The 17,653-nt window shown below is 44.4% G+C and overlaps 1 protein-coding gene across 1 annotated transcript in view; it reads left to right on the forward strand.

Moving 5' to 3' along the window:
* The window catches only part of syt1a (synaptotagmin Ia), a 124,943-nt gene that overhangs the window by 46,310 nt on the left and 60,980 nt on the right, over window positions 1-17,653 (forward strand). Inside the window, exons 3-4 of the mRNA XM_034577986.1 lie at window positions 2,560-2,632; window positions 13,444-13,539. The gene's annotated coding sequence lies outside the window, so the exon portion shown is untranslated. The remainder of the gene's footprint in view (window positions 1-2,559; window positions 2,633-13,443; window positions 13,540-17,653) is intronic.

The following is a 17,653-nucleotide window of genomic DNA, read 5'->3' on the forward strand; positions in this document are numbered from 1 at the left end:
TTAAACCTTTTACTTTTGCATAGTTGGTTACTAACACTGCTGCCCCAGGCTATAAGCTTATATGGCTGCTGGCTTGAAATACGTTTTATTAATTCTTCATAGTAAAATGCATCTTCTACTGCGTAATTAGCACATAAATATAACACATTAAAAACTACATGCTTTAATTATATCTTCTGGCCGAAAGCACATTGATTTCATGTTGTAAATGATTGATAAAAATAACTCTCAATATTCTAAATGAGCCAATTAGATCTACATCTACAGACTGACTCTGTTCAAATGAGAGAGCTGCAGTTTGTTGTTTTTCTGATCACGACTGTGCGTCCCCACCGTCGGGTGTAAAACATTCATGAAGTTACACACAACACAAAGCACATTCTGCTGTGTGTGTTTTCTTTTTTAGATCACTCCCAAGTTGTGTGCTTTTGGGAAAGTGGTGCGCACGTTGTCTTTGTGTCTCCACATCATTTATACATCTGGAGCCGGCTGACATATCTGGGGCTCTGCTTTCTGCCTCGCTGCCTGTCAGAGCGGAGGAACACTCCTCTGATTGGCAGGTTAAACTCTTCAAGGTCAGCGTGCTCTACAGCTCACCCCCTCAGTGTAGATTACTGTGGTAATATCTCTCCTGTCGAGTGTCTTCCACCCCCCCCCCCCTCCCCTCTGGTTCCCTGATCTAAAGATTGTGTCCTTGCCTCCTCAACATGTCGTTACACAAGCTCCTGCACAGGTTGTTGAGCATGGAGATTGCGCTCCGTGTTGCATTTGCCATATCTGTGGTTGCCGTGAGAGAAATGAATGTCATTTCTGCCGGTGATATCAGCAGAGCCGGGTTCGGGGAAGGGGAATGGGAAGTGGTCGCATGATCGCAGCCTCGGAAAATTGGCCAACATCTGGCTGGGCTCCATATTCCTAAGAGGGATCTTTTTAGATTCGTCTTAGCCTGTGATCCTATTCTTAGCATGTTTACAGGGAATAAATGACAGAACCTATCTGGGTGGAATGATGGTAAATCTCGAGTGCTGTCCCACTAGTTTGTTCATGTTTTTTGTGTATGTGAAAGACCTGGATATTTAAAAAGCCTAAAGTCTCCTGAAGTGCTTCGTCAGTAGTTCAGCAGATCACTGGAGCGTACAAACCTTTTCTAGTGATAACAGAAATTAAAAGGATGAACCTGAATATGAGCAGAATATGTCATGAAAATAGATGGTGTGTCAGTGCAGAATCAAGGTCAGTGGGTCTATATTGTCCATGATTGTCCTTTAAGATGATTCAGAACTTAATGATGCAAGACTGTGACTCACACAAGGCTAAATATCTTTGAGACGTAGGTTAGATTTTCCACTCAGTTACTTTCTGCCAGCTGTGGCATGTGGAGATAAAACAAGACTCTTCAGAAAATACAGACATGAAATTATTTAGATATTCCATAACCTCAATTTCCTTAACTACTCTCTTTGAAGAATGAACTGAGCCCTCATTTTAAATGTACCATCTTTGAGCTATTCTGTGCAGCATGTCATTTCAACATTTTGGGTTTTTGAATTCTTTGTAGAGAACAATAGTCGTAATGCATGCCAGGAGATGTGAGACCATGATAGAGGGGGGGGGGGACAATTACCTCCAATCAGAGCAATATTTCAGAAGAGGCTTTGTTATCCTGAGTCCCAGTATTTCGTGGTTCGAAGTGGTAAAAAGTGATGAGCAGAAGGATCGGAGGAGCAAATGTGAAAACACAGCAGGAAACAGGAGCTGTGTTCTATGAAGCCTTGCGATGGAACTTGTGCAGATGGCTGCTGAAAGTCACAAAGGCAAATACTCAGTTGCTAGCGACTAATATCACGATGACATGCTCGCTGTGTTCCAAATCATGCTATTTGTTATGCATGCATATTTAGCAGCGCATTTGAAAATGATGACGCGTCGTTGACTTGTGCACAGGATTGTAATGGGGCTCGCTGTCACCACAGTCTGCTCCCTCTCTCTCTCTCTCTCTCTCTCTCTCTCTCTCTCCCCTCTCTCTCTCTCTCTCTCTCCTCTCTCTCTCTCTCCTCCCCCCTCTCTCTCTCTCTCTGAGATTTACTGGAAAGTTTAGGAAAATGGAGAGAGGAGCTCTTCACTTCCGAATATCTACTAAACATACAACTAATATGATTTTATTATGGAAGATGAAATGCAAATAACAAGCAAAATGTTTCTGTCTCTAGTGGAAATCCTCAGCTGTTCTCTGCACTGGGTCTTCCACATGTGGCTGTTCCCTGAATGATAAGAATGGAACAATCAATAGGGGCAGAAGAATATCGGTTCATTTATCTGCATCTAGTTGTGGATACAGTTGTTTGAGCCCATTGATTAATCCTCTCAGACTGGATATACAGTGGAATACATCTGACCCACAACGCTGAGTCTGATCCTGTTAGTTACCACAACAACGGACATTGTGAGGAAACCTCTGGATGTGTCTGCTGGACACTCTGAGCAGTGAGTTGTGTGACAGACGTGCTTCTCTTTCATTTGTGTGAACGTGGTCTTTCTGGTCTTTTTCATCTCCTCTAGATCTGAGTGTCCGTGTGGGAGTGAGGAGGAGGCGTTTAATAGAGAGACTGCAGCCGGCGTCATTGAGTAAAAGGTGAGTCTCAATGGAAACATCTGTTTTTTACTGCTTCTCCTGAAGCATTTCCACATGTCAGGGCTTCAGTCCAGAGATATTCATGTTTTATTTTACCTTTCATGTTACTTTGACACTTTCCCCTCTATAGCTTCTCCATCGAGATCATTTAGGATTCATTAAAACCTTTTTATTGTCATATTGCTGCACTTGAATGTCGGGTTTTTATTTGGCGCTCGCACTTTATATTTCATCAAGAATTCAACGGAACATTAATTTAATGAACCATAAAATGAATTCGCGCCTGCGGAATATCGTTGTTTTCCTTTGAGCTTTGAGCATGTTTGCTATAAAGACACTTCCCTTCCTACATCATGCTGGGTAAATACGAAGTGATTCAAAATGGGTGCACTCGATTATTAGATTAGATATAATTAGAATATTTTCCTCTGACGGTTGACTTGATTATGGAGGATGACGAGTCCTGACCTTTTTCTACTTGGATAAAAATGCAACAGCATATGTTTGAAGAAAAGTTATTTCCTCTGTGTGGATTTACTGAAGGGGTTTGATTAAAGCAAACTTTATTGGAACCCAAACCTAAAATGTGCTGTAAACTCACAAAGTGAAAAATAAGAATAGAAAATGATTATGTCTCCTTTAATTCTTGAGGACACTTTTGCTCAGAGGGCAAATTTATGGACGTTTAGAGACAGTGGATGGAAAACCAGTTTGTTGTCCTGGAAGCGTTTGTCGTCGCACTGTGACAGTGTTTTGCTTATGGGTCCAAATACACACCGGTTGAATAGTTCCTTATTGATTTTATACCATATCTCAGGGAGCAATAGAAAAACAAGCCGACTGTACAGTACGTCCACTTGTCAGCGTCCAGGCCAGGAGAGAAAATGAATCATGTGGAATCTCATGCTGAACACGGAGACACAGGAGGCGACTTGGGACTTTTGGTTTCCCACGTCAACACACAGCCACATGAATATTAATATGCAAATGTGTTGAAGTGGCTGCATTAATGTGAGATTTGTAAGTAAAAGTAAAACATTTATGGAAATAAAATACCAAAAAATGTTCATGTTGTCAACAAAGATGACAACAAAGGGACTGAAATTCGGACCAACAGGGAAATGCACTTTATTTTTTAAATTTTAAAATTAGAAATGGTGCATTAGAGATTAGAGGGAGCCACAAGCAGAGACGTCGCTCAGGCCAAATGGGTTTTGACACAACCTGGCTACGTCTTTTGTGTATTTTATCGCGGATTCAACCCTCCGTAATCCTGCATGTGCCGTAAGACGCCATCCTCTCACTCCCCCACTTCTATGTTGAAGTCCGCATTCAACCGCCAATGCTGGTTCGGGCAGGGTTCAGTGCTTATTGACTGAGGCATTGTGAGTGATTCTGGCCTTGTTAAATCACATTTTGTTTTGCGAGCGTGGAGCTCGGGCCTCCTCCGGGGCGTGTGCGGAGGTGGAGGACATAGCCGGCGTGCCAACTGGGGACCGGGAGAGCGGTTCAATTTTTCATCCTTATCGGCCATGACATATCCAAAGTGGCAGAGCGCCGTCCGCGAAGACGGAGCAAGGCAGAGAGGGAGGATAAGTGAGGAGCGTTCAGCTCAGATGAACTGGGAGCAGTGTTTCTCCCACTTCCTTCCTCTGTCGTCCGGAGCAGGATCTCAATTCTCTGTGCTAAAACAATGCAATTCACCAGTGTCCATTAAGGGTTGTGCCTCTTTATAACTTACTCCCCTTCAGGCTCGTCACTGAGCCTGAGGATAAACACAGGTTCAGAGAACAGAGAGTGAATTAGACTCCTGCTAACTCTCTGGTTTTAACTAATATGAAGCTGTTAAATCCACCCTTTACCCCCCCCCCCCCCCCCATCTTTCCCTGTAGCTTACACCGGCTTGAGCCCTTGTCACACACTGTTGCTTTTTGACATGAGGACATGAAGAGATTTGTCATATTTGTTTAAAACCATCTGTCATTATAATCACATGTGAATTTTCTCTGTTTGTTTGTTCAGTGTGTGTGTCGTTAGTCAAATGATTCCAGAGCAAATTATCCAGTGTGTTTTTATTAGGACGTAAAAGTGAGATCAAATCAATTATTATCAATACTTGTAGCTTAAGTTTTACATTTTCTGGTGTGATTACTTCTTGTTTTTCTTCTTGTGAATGCACAATATTTGAGTTCCCTGATTATACAAGTTTTATCGTTCAGTCGTTGTTTTGTAAATCCAACCACTAAACAAACGGATGTAATAATATATATATTTTTCTTTTGAAAGGAGGAAGCATGTGTGTTTGAGTGTGTGGAGACTGTGAGATCTGATCTGTCACATGGAAGCAGTCTCCGTGATGGAGGGCTGTGAAGGGCACTGTCAAGGTGACTCCTGCTGGTGGTGAACTGGGGGGGGGGGGGCGTGGGATGGTTGGTTGGTGGGGTGTGACTTCACAGAGCCTACGTGACTGGGAGATTTACCCCCCCTCCTCTCCCACTTTCCTTTTACTTTCGTTCTCACGGTTGAGATTAAGATCTCCTGTTGTAATTGTTGCTCTGTGAGGCGGACTAATGCTGCCGAGTTGATAGCATCACAAGGTGCTGGGGAGGATACGTGGCCCCGGCTGCTCTCATGTACTCTGCATGTTCCAGTGGGCTGCGGTGGGAAGGCAGTGGCACCTGGCTATGTGATGTCTGTTGATCGACTGGCTTCTGGAGAGCTGCCACTCCCCCCAGCTTTCCTTTGTCTCCCTCCAGTGAACGCGGCAATGTGAAAAGAAAAAGGGGGGGGGGGGGGGGGGGGGGGAAGAAAGACTAAAAAATACAAAAGGAAACCGCGCCCCCTGGGTTTTGGGGATTTTTTTAAATGTTTTTTTTTACACCTGGCGTACAATAAGGGCATCAATCATCTTCAACAGACCTGAGACACACATGGCTGAGTGCCCACCGCCCCCCCAACCCAAAGCACTGCTGCTTGACAGACTCACTTCTTAATGAGCAGTTGTGCTGCCACATACTGTTCAGTCTAACCCAGGACTGCTGTAATCACATAGACAAAGTATACATCCACCCAAGAGCCTTTGCCTGTATTCACTTCTCATAGGTTTCTTAAAATACACAGTTTTAACTCTGCAGGAATAAGACTGAGACAGTTAGAATATCAGAATATAAAGAACAAGAGAGAGAGAGAGAGAGAGAGAGAGAGAGAGATTATGCTAAAGAGCTGTAAAGCTGAATAAAAGGTAGGTTAGACCAAGATATTAAAATTAGTCATTCTTTCCTTATTCAAAGCAGCCATTAAAATCTCCCTGCTGATTTCCATCACATGAATATAATGATCAAATATATACTTGAAATAATTTTTGATTTATTTGAAATTTTATATGAAAAATGGCTGTTCACCAGTACAACTGTGTGTGTTAAGATAAGGCTTCATAATAAATCCTGATTGATTTAAAGGAATGTTTTATAATGTGTGTGTGTGTGTGTGTGTGTGTGTGTGTGTGTGTGTGTGTGTGTGTGTGTGTGTGTGTGTGTGTGTGTTAATTTCCTGTAACTGGAGTAGAACAGAATATAGAATGCAGGTAATTACACAGTTATTTCTTTTCTTCCTTGTGTGGAATGTCTCTCTGTGCTGCTCATGTGTGTCGGACTCCACATGTGTGTCAGTGTGCGTCTGTGTGTTACACGGATGCTTGTGCAGCTCGTACAGTGTGTGTGGCTCTGGGACGTCATCATGCCGCGGCAGCTTATGGATCCGTGGAACAAGGAAGCAGCAGAATGTGACACGTCGGGCGAGTTGAGAAATGCCGTCAAGAATTTAGAATAAAAACAATTCTGACAAACCCGAAGCGTCACTGGCGTTGGGATGAATTTGTCGCGGAGCAGAATGACACTTACGTGGACAATAGTGGACACGTTCTTATTGTTAACGTTACCTGACGGGAACTCAGAGCATATTCATGCATTGCATCATGGGAGTGGTTGTTGGTTTGCATGTCAGTTTGAGCAGAAGAGCGAGTGCTGTTCGGTGCCAGATCGTGACTTTGTGTGGGAGCTGCTGCTGCTGCTCCCACGCATCTCTCTCTCCCTCCCTCTCTCTCTCTGTCTCTCTCTCACTCTTTCTCCTCTGTTTTTTTTTCTCGGTCTAAATCCGCCGGTCTTTGACCTCGGCTCTCGTCTCACTGAACCACTAATCCACTCTCTGTGTCACAACTGTCCATAGAAGAAATAGTAAGTTTGTTCCGTGATTAAATCCTCAGTGCAAAGTCCACATAAGTCCGAAAAGCTCATTTCCCTTGTGTGTTTAACCCATGGACTGTTTATAAAGACGGACATGACAGCCCCCCCCAAAAGTGAAGCCAAGTCATCTTGCCCCCCCCCCCCTGGTGGCTGGCTGCAGTATTACTCATAAACTGTGCCTCCTCCATGTTAGCAGATGGGACATGGACCAAACTAAAAGGTGAAGATGGTTTCTCTCATTTTAGGCAGTGTGATATGTTCAAATGTAATTTTTTCTGGTAAGTGCAGTTTTGATTAGTTAACTCAAAGTTAATCTTTGAGTTTGCCACTTAAATTCACAACATCTTTTATGACACAGCTTCAGTAGTTGTTGGAGTTTTCCGATGAAGCTGTGTGACCCTCTAACACAAGGTTAATACATTGAAAATGACATAAATAATGCATGTGCACGACTTTTTTACTATTCACAAGCTAACAATTTGTCTGGTGATGAGTGGACCTGCAGGTGGTGATGTTTTCTGATGAGATAAACCAAATTTCCGTGTTCTGAAATTTCACTCTCGCTGACCTCGGAGGCTTTGTGTCACTGGGCAGTGACGGGGGTTGCTAAGGTAATTTAATTATCAGACCCTCCATGGGCAAGGGTAATTACTGCCCTCTAAATCCCCACTAATCCCCCTTCTGAGGCCCGTACACAGATTCGGCCGGGGGGGGCGCTAGTGCTGACTCCTCAATCCCGTCCAGGACAGGGCCCCTTCCAAAAACCCACACTGCTCCTGTCTGCTCCTCTATGGGTTGATTAATGTGAGGCGTGTCCTCTCCATACTGTACCGTGTGTGTCCAGAGGGATCCAGTTATCAGCCCCTGTGAATTCCCCTCACGTTGCTCTCCGCCTCCCCCATGTGTGTGAGCCAGGGGGACTCTCGGGTCAAAAGGGGCCACTCATCTCTCTATATGAATGTAATTATCACTGCTGGGATGAACAGGGTGTGACCTCTGTGAGCAGCAGTGACTGGAGTGAGAGGAGATGGAGACGAGTTAAAGGCGACTGACTTTTAATCGGAAGCTCTGCAAAATGCGACTGGTTATTAGCATCGTTTTGCTTATTGTTGATATCGGCTTATTTCAATTGAAACTAGATTAACTCTTTCAGTGTCAGAGCATCGTCAGGATGTTCCACAAAATCTAAACCTAAGTTGACAACGTAATTATAAAACAAAAATCCAGAAGCCCCATTTTGAATCACCACATATGGTCCTTTAAGAACCTAATAACCCAACTCCGATGTTAGCTGTTTCAAAATGGAAACGTTCCCCTCTGGCTTCCTCTCCCTCTCCTCTAACCTCAGACGTCGGCCAAACATCTGTGTGACATCAGTGCCATTGGCAAGTGTTCCTGACCCGAGCAGGTGGTGTGTGTGTGTGTGTAACTGTGTGTACTGTACGGTCCATGTGTGTACGTGCGTGGGTGGGAGTTTATGTACAGTATCTGCAAGCACGCATGTGAGTGACGGAGGCACCGGGTAGTGGTGAAAGCAGCACCTGTGTGTATTGAAAAAGAGTTCTCTGAATAGCTCCATATTTGAACAGCCACTTATCCGCTGATAAAGCTGTTAGTGATTCGTGGCAGCTTCCTGCCTGCGGTGGAGAGGGAGGGAGAGAGAGATAGAGGGGGGGGGGGGGTGGAAGAGAGAGGACGAGTGGGAGAGAACCGGAGAAAGAGAGAGAGATTAAATGAGAGCATCAGCTGTAATTAGGGCTGCTTTCCTCTATTTGGAAGTACATGTCTCTCTCTCTCTCTCTCTCGCTCTCCGAGAGAATTAACTCTGGACACTCTGGGCGGGCGAAGCAATACAACTTGAACGCTTTAATGGGCAAAAAGTGAGATTTAGCCAGTGTCTTAAAATGAGTGTAATTAATCTGGAGAGATGGACACTGGAGTTGTCCTCGTGTGCTGACTTTGTAAATGACGGCGCGGGATGCTTTGCCACGTGGGTGGAGACTGGTGAGGTTGGTGTTGTTTTTGTGGCTGCTGGTGCACGTTGCATCAGGGCTACACACGGACACAGGATCGATGTTGTCAGACGTTATCAGCCACAGGCTGAGAACCCAATTTTTTCTAGACTCCACTTCAATAAACCCAGCTATCATTTGCTCACATCTCATGAATTTTGTTGTTTGTGTAAGAGGGCTGCTCTTTAGATTCTCGAGGACGTCGACAGCTCTTGTTGCTTTCAGGTTTGAGGGCACTCGTTCTCTTTGGACAGAGGTGTGGCCCAGTCGCCTTAGAAATTACATTTCTAACATTTTAGATGATTTTGCATCACATGATTATATTTTTTATATCTCCTTAATATTGGCCGGACCTTAGTTGTCCTTGTGCAGATATTGCGGAGGAAGAACGTAGATCGTAAACCAGGGTTTGGCAGAATCAAATCTATATCAGTGATTGAACAAATGTAATGTAACGAGGCTGTGAACAATCATAGAGATCACAAAACAAAAAATCCCAGTGAAAGAAACTCAAACAAAGTAATATTTATAGCCAATTATAGCCTTTTTAAAGCAGTGCCTCCTATTTACTGACAGTTTGCATAGTCCAGAAATGTTAATTTCATATTAGGAAATTAATATTGAGATTAGCAAATATTCAGCCAAGAACCTTTAAACTACATTTTGAAAGTCTTGCAGTCCTTTTCTTTTCCATGAGCAATTCAACTATCAGGAAAATGTCCCTTTGCCAGACACAACCTTACAATAACACATACATATAAAGATGAACACTTTACTTTTCATAACTTGGATATGACAGAATTTCAAGTGTTAAGGATTATTTGATGAATCTTTCTCATTGCAGATAAAAGCACGAGGAACCCTTTCAGTGATCAGTCGAAATGCAATGCACCTCAAGTGGAGTCAGGAACAGCTCATTCACTGCTGGTTTGAATAGATGAGGTACAGAATCTTCTTCCTGTTCCAAAGCCTCACGTCCCCTCTGAATAAGAGTCCCTGGTTTGCAGTGCACAGGGTGACCATTCAAATGCTCCTGACATTTGGGAAATTGTCCTTTTTGTTCACCCATCTCTTCTTATTTCCCCACCTTGCCTCCAAATGTCATTTCGTCCCTTTTCTTTCCTCTTTGACCCCGTCGGTCGCGCCGCTTCCTCTTTCCTCTCGTGTTCCGCTCAGAGTGACCGCTGAGAACAGCTGCTTTGAAAAGAATTTCTCTTTTGGCTTTCCTGTTCATGTCCCTCCTTCGTTTTCTCAAAATCGTGATGATGAAAGTTGCCGTTTCAGGCAAAGGGCAAACTGTGTGTTAGTTTTTTTATATAGTAGACGCTGCGTTTCAAAGGAGTTAACTTTTGTTTAAGGTTGACGTGGCTCTGATGCACTTAAACTGGGTTTGTGTTCATTCTGTTCAGTTTCAGAGTAATATTTTTATCAAGCATGAGTGTATTTGTAGATAAAAATCTGTTTAACACAATTATGTTTTTTAAAAAGGTCACGTATGTATGTAGGATGGAACTGCACTGGATGGTGGAGGCATACAGCTGCCGGGTGGTTATTCTAGTTTGGCTCTATATTGATGTGAGGCTGCCAGTGGTCGGAGGTGACTTGTCAGTCAAACAGCTCCAACATTCACTGACGTCTTTTTAGTAAAGTTTGAGTTTGACTCTCTTTTCCTAGTTTTTTCTTAGCTCCCGTCTCCGTCACTGTTTATACAAAACTACCAAGTTCTTCTTTTATTTGCAGATAAATTGTCGGCCCCTGTATCTTTTCTTCAATTCTCCAAGACAGCAGAGGTACCGGTAGTGTGACGCTTTAATGGCTTCTGAATTCAAGACCTGCCACCGATATCAAGGTTTCCATTTATACAGAAAAAGAACATGAATTCTCCACAGCAGAAAATAGGATGTTCAAACAGCGGAAATGTTTTTTTTCCCCCCTCAGTCAGTCTGGTAGTTTCAACATACAAAGATATGCACAGCGACGCGAGAGCTCGGTGTTGTCCTCAGAGGACAGTAATCTGTACCCAGAGACCCAGTTCAGTCATTAGCGATTTCACAGCTGCCTTCGTTTTTCTTCCTGTTCAGAGCGCCGTTAATCTCAAAACAACCCAACGAGCGGAGTGTTTACTCTCTTTCCCGGAGAAATTGTTTGGGCGAAAAGAAACTATTATCTTTCAGACAGTTAACGTTTGTAAGCAAGATAAGCTCGGAGTTGTCAGAGGTGTGCAATTTCCAGCCTCTAGCTGTGACAACAGATGGCCTCTGCAGTGCTACGTAGTGCAACGTGTGTTTAGTTGACTCGGTTGGGAAGGAAGACAGATATTCTCCACAGAGGACGTCCCCGCGCCGCTCAGCGTGGCTGCGCTTCTCACTCTGCTCATTAGGGTTGAACCATGAAACTGCTGGACCCCAAATGTGTAGAGCGGCCACATCACGCTGATCCCCACGCAGTCGCAACAACACGCGACGCACACACAGAACACACAGAGTCGGAGTCAGTGAACCAAAGCGTATGTACGTAGGAGCAAGCTGTGCAGTGTCCAGACAGGCTGTTAGCTGGTAATCATTAACACCGGCTCCCTGTTTGCTTTGACTCACTCCCGCCTGTATACGTCTCTTAGCTTTTATACATGCGTGTTGTCAACAGTACCACGCGTCTCATTGTGCTTCATCAGCCCGTGCACTTTATTTACATCTCTTCATGGGCGTACACATGTGCACACACACATTTAGCATCTGTTCACGCCCGCAGTCACATCTCTTGCAGAGTTACAGTTTGCCGCAGACTTCCTGTTCTCCAGCAGCCTCGTCATTATAATCTGTCGACAAAACAAGGAAAACACTCTGAAGGTAAATTCAAGCATTTCCTAGGCAAAGGATTGATTGGATGCAAAATGACCCAAAGAGGAAATGAGTGTGTGGCTGGAGAAACAGAGAAGAAACATCTCAGCAGGGGGCTGCAGGAAGTGGACTCACAGATTCCGATTCAAACACACTGTAGACTTAAATAACAACCTGTGTTTAATGTTTCAGACAACATCATGGACTGGATTGTAAAGTAATTGATTCATACTATGCAGATGAATTTTCTTTTGTCATTCATTGTCTGAAATGATGATTTTTATCACAGACTGAAAGTTATTAAAACACTTAAAGCCAGAAGCAGGATTTTTATTTAAATATCTCTATATATTTATTACTTGTTACTCTAAGAAGCTTTCAGACTAAAATGAAAAACAAGCCTCTCAGTTGCAGTATTGATTTTGATAAAGATAATTTACTGTGATAAATAACTGGACAGCATCATAATAAAGACGTCCTGATTAGTATTATGTTTTGAATCTACTTGAGTTTCCAGCTAGTATTTATCATATCTTTGTTTTTGAGCCTAAGATTGACTCTAATGGATAAAACTGAATTAGTGAGTAGGCATAAATATTTGCTTTATAATTTTAATGTCGTCTTCAAAAACACTTGCCCAGAAAATACCTGAGATAACAGGAACTCAAATAAAGGTCCATCTGGGATCTTGGGATTTTGGGATGATGTTTTCGTCTCTTCCATCCTAAGAAATGTCTCATTCTTACCCGTCAGCAGCGGCACATTGTCTCTCCAAGGGTTAGATATAATCTTACCTGAATAATCTCTTAAACAAACCAAAATGTGTTGACATGTGATGGTTGGGCTTGTTATGCTCGTCTGTTTACCTCCATCAGCTCAGGTGCTGTTGGGCGTCACTGTGTCCAGTCGAGCGCTCAAACGAGATTCAATTGGCCCGGCAGATTTTTGCTGCCGGTCGTCCTTTGCCTTTGCATCTGCTGCCCCCTCCCTGGGAGAGCCGAGTGCCACATCTGGTCGCGCCGGGAGTCGAGGGGACGCCAGGCAGCTCCTCCAGGCAGAGCATTAGCATACATTTACTCTGGGAATGCCCTTGACGAGATGTCTGAAGAATTGGACGTGAGAAGCGTCAAATGCACCAGCGGGACCTGAGGAGAGACAGGGTCAGGGGGAGTGAGACAGAAAAGATGGAGAGACTCAAGAAGAGCGAGTGGCAGGATTTACAGTCGTTCATTAATTACACCATCGGATGTTATTAGGCTTTCACGAGGTGCTTTGTCTTATTAAAAATGAAATAAATAAACCACAAACCAATAATAAGTTTGCTGATAATGTCTGGAAAGACACGTTTGATACTAAACCTCCGGGGGACATTTGTTGTCATGGAGCAGAAGGTGCGAGTGGATGGGTGGAAATGTCAGAAAATAGTGAGCCGAGAGATGGAGAGGATGTGTGCGTTTCGTCTGACAGAAGAAGAGCAAGTGAGGGAGAGATAATTTGGGGGAGGGGGCTGGAGGAGGTGGGCGGGAAGAGAGGAGGCGAGTTTCACGGACACAGAGAGAGAAAGAGAGAGAGAGAGAGAGAGAGGAAGAGGTGGGGAAGGAACAGCGAGCAGCGAGCTTGCCGGAGCTGTTGAGTGTGTGATCGTGAGTGCTTCTTGAGCTGTCGTGTGAAAAACAGGAGGACATTGCTTTTTGAACCTTTGTTTTTTTTTTTCCTCAAAGTGCCACATCGAGCTCCAGCGGCGAAAAGCAGAACTTGTCCAAGCCCCCTTTTCCTGGGATTGTGAAGAGGACCCGGGGAAGCCAGCGTGCTACCAGGTAAGAAACCTTCCACAAAGAGAGAGAGAGCATGAGAGGATGTGAGTGTGGAGCCGGTGATAACGTGGTTTTGGGGGAATCGCACGACAGCTCTCGTTTGTGTTGCTGCTTTGAAAATGATCCATGTGATGCCTGGTTGAAATGGAGGAAACATGCTGCTTCTGATGTGTCCACATGTGTGTGTGTGTCTCTGTGTGTGTGTTGCCAGCAAACATGGCTCGCAGGACACTGTACTGTATTTGTGATTGGAGGAGTCAGCTCGTACAGAGGAAGAGGAGGAAGAGGAGGAGGAGGAGGTGTCGTGTCGTGTCTTTTGACAGCAGCTGACAGATGTCAGGCGATGTCAGAATAACCAGGACAGGGATTTCTTAAAATAAACACAGAAGATCAGATTCATTTTTGGGAGGAACTGGAAAGAGGGCGAAGACTTTCCTGCCTCACTTTCTTGTTTTACAACTGTTTAATACTCACACCACAGGTCAGTTTTCCTGAAGTATCTCTTCCACTCGTGTTTGTTCCTTCTTTCAAAACCCAATAATCGGCGTGCGAGTAACTGTTTGCACGTCTACATTTACGAGAAGCTGGATGTGTCTTCGTGGCTCGATAGGATCTGTGACAGGCAGGGATAAGCAGACTGCCACCGAGGGTCAGGCTCGATGTGGCAGTGGTGAAGTCGTGATTCCCCAACAGGAGCGAGTACAAAGACGTGCTGTGCAGCTGTATCAACTGTACTATACGGCTGCGTCCTGCAACTCTGGGTTTTTCGATTTGTTTGTCATTTAATGAGAAGTTACACGCTAATCGAATCACTGCTCTGCCTCTCCTGTTGTCTGTCGTTTCCCCTTTGTCATCTCTTATCTCCTCCTCTGTCCCTCTCCGTCCTCATTATCCCAGATTCGACTGAAATGAACTAGTCAATCTCTCTTCCTTGTACCGTCGCTCGCTCCGTGCGTGACATGCAGTCCACTAAACAAAGGCAAACTCGTGAGGCCAGAGGCTGAACAAAGCTTCTCCATTCTCTCCTCTCATTTAGAAACACGGAAGAGGTCGTGACAGCCATCACACAAAAACCAATTCAGTTGTATTTTCAGTTCCATTTTTTTCCTCTACCTTCTAAAACCTTTATTCTCCTACAAGGTTCCACTAAAGCCCTTTTCACATCCCCGCTGCCTTTTGTGGCTCCTTCTTGGAAACAGGATTTCTACGTTTTCAAACTGTGGATCTGAACAATCCGCCCGCCGCTCATATTCAAGCCATTGTTAACGTTAGACTCACTTGTGAAACCCGGAGTCATTTATTCAAGCTATTCCTTCTCCTTTGAGGACACCGGATGAAACACTGCAGCCACTGGCACCGTCATGCGATTCAACAACTGTGTGTCGCATGTGTGTGTATCCAGCTGTGAGTGCTCCCGTTGCATCAATAGTTAATGAACGTCGCCGGGCGCTCATTCACACGGCCCATTCACTCCGGGGTTTTGTTTGTCTAACGGCTGTTCCGCTTCGACTGACACGTACTGTACTGCACCACTATGGAGCTTAAACACAGCTCTGCCAGAGTCAGATCCAGGCAATATGCTGACCTTCACACAACCTTGCAGTGTGACAGTGGGTGTTCTGTGAGTTATTAAGGGTTGGTGACGTTTGTGAGGAATGGACTTGTCTCATTAATTTGATAAAACCAGAGAGGGAAGTGGAATGGAGGAGGGGGAAATACACTTTTATCATCAAATCTGTTCCGGTTTCTTTGGGGTAAAAGGAACATATTTGTAAATGTTCATGCTTTTCCTGTACGTGCACATGAGCTCTGGCCGGTATCACCTCATCCATGGACGTTCCAGCTTTGCTGCCCAGAGCAGGCAGCTCCTTTCGGTCCACTGGATCCAGTCCACTCTCTCCGTGACTCATTGCCTCGTCCACGCTGATTGGCTGGCTTTTCTACTCCAGGGGGGAAAGACGGGATGACGAGGGGGTCGACCTCTCACGAGCAGGGATCAGCCGCTCTTTTCACGCTGCATCCCGCTGGACACACGCTCGCGACGTGTTCCCCCCCGAAAAAAATCGTCACCCAGGCGCAGAAGCAGAATGTGGAAATCAAACAGGAAATGCTCATGATTGCTGAAAAAGCAACTTGTTTGACAGGAATCACTTCACATTCATTCAGTATTCAAAGTAAGAATTACTGAGATCAGATATTAGATATTCCATGCAGCCCCAACCACAGTCATGTTTTTCATCCATCTGAAGGATCCCCCCCCCCCCCCCCCCCCCCCCCCCTCATCCCTCTGTGGATGACGCTGTCACATGTGACATCTCTGAAGCAAACAGGGCGTGGAGCTCCCCTGCCTGCTGAGACTCTGCCTCTTCCAGACAGACCCGGCTGAGACGAGGTCCAAGCCGCTCCACCCAGTCAGTCAGTCAGTCAGTCAGTCAGTCAGTCAGTCGGTTGGTTGGTCAGTCGGTTGGTCAGTCAGTCAGTCGGTTGGTCAGTCAGTCAGTCAGTCGGTTGGTCAGTCAGTCAGTCAGTCAGTCAGTCAGTCAGTCGGTTGGTCAGTCAGTCAGTCAGTCAGTCAGTCAGTCAGTCAGCAGAGTCCATGTTTATTTTAGGGAGAGAGAAGCTGTGGTGCTCAGGCCATGCAGCGCTGATCCAGCACCATGGACAGCGCTCCTGTGCAGGGGAGGGTGGATTTAGATTTCAGCACCGGCTCGTGTGGACGGACGTGAGGACCGGACAGAGACGAGCTACGAGGGGAAAGATGGAGGACATGTCCTTGTTTGTGAAGATTACTCATATTGGTGATTAGATCATATACTGCATGTTTAGTAGTAAAGCAGTATTTACCCAACTTAGTCTATTTGTGTTTTCAAATGAACGCTGACTGTCAGTTGGGTCCTCAGTGTTCGGTGCTTAACCAGGTAGCTCGGCTGAATAATTACAACAGTTTCCAAACTGACAAAGCTTATGAAGAGTCCGTGCTCACAAATTCACTGGAGCATTAAATCCTCTTATAGCTTCCTGTCCCCTGATCTGTTGATAGTGTCAAATTCACTACGGTAACGAGTGATATCAATCTTCTCATCCAACAAGGAAACAAATATGTATTTCCTCAAAATGCTTCACGATAATTCTAATGTAAAGATTGATATATCTATTTGACATAAAAAGATCAGTGTTCCAAGCAGAATTATGAGTTAAGAATTTAGTTTTATTTTAGAATTGCCCTCCGGGAACAAGAAGAGTTGTTTTGAATTTGAATTTATTGCTGATGTTCTGGACAAAGAGGTGGATCCAAGATTTGTCTTCGCTCCACTCCTCCACAAAATTAATTGGAAATCTGTTCAGTAGTTCTTGAGTAATCGTGCTAACCAACACATTATATCATGTAAACACACATAAATCTATTAAACATTTTTGAAAGCACAGTAATTAAAATGTACTCTACTTCTTTAGCTGTTGGCAACCATCCCCCTGAACAACTTTAACATCATTCACTACAAGGAAGCAAAACAAAGTGAAATAACAAAATGTCTTCAATTGAGGAAATGGAATATAGTTGTTAGGTTAATAATTTATTCTTGTATAAAAGAGGGCTTTATGTCAGTGAAACGTAAAAACCACCTGCTCAGAATTCATGCATCATATCCAAGAAACACGCTTCATTTCACTCTGTAAATCATCGTGATTAATTTGCGTCTGCTGTAATAAATGTGACGTATGACTCACTTATGGCTTTGTTGATCCGTTGTGTTGATTCTGATTCATGGATTTACTTTATGCATATATGTGCACAGCCAATCTGAAGTGTTAAATTCACCCCTGGAACACACAGCTACTTTTTTAAGTAGCTGTGTGTTCACAGGTTTCATGAATTAATTAGCTGTGTTTTACATCTTCGGTTTGACGACACAGCGAGAAGGTGTGAAATCAGACGTGAACGCCGGTTATTTCTGTCTCCTCTGATCTCTGGACTGAGAAAAGTCAGAAAAGATAAGAGCCATTCGCACACGTGCGTCTACCCTCACACACATGTGCACGTGTGTCTACACGAATATACATACATGGGCTCAGCGTGACATTAATTCTGTGCCTCGCAGCAGATTCTTCAAATGCAGCC

This window comes from Hippoglossus hippoglossus, chromosome 23 (assembly GCF_009819705.1).
Source record: "Hippoglossus hippoglossus isolate fHipHip1 chromosome 23, fHipHip1.pri, whole genome shotgun sequence".
In the NCBI taxonomy this organism is placed as follows: domain Eukaryota; kingdom Metazoa; phylum Chordata; class Actinopteri; order Pleuronectiformes; family Pleuronectidae; genus Hippoglossus; species Hippoglossus hippoglossus.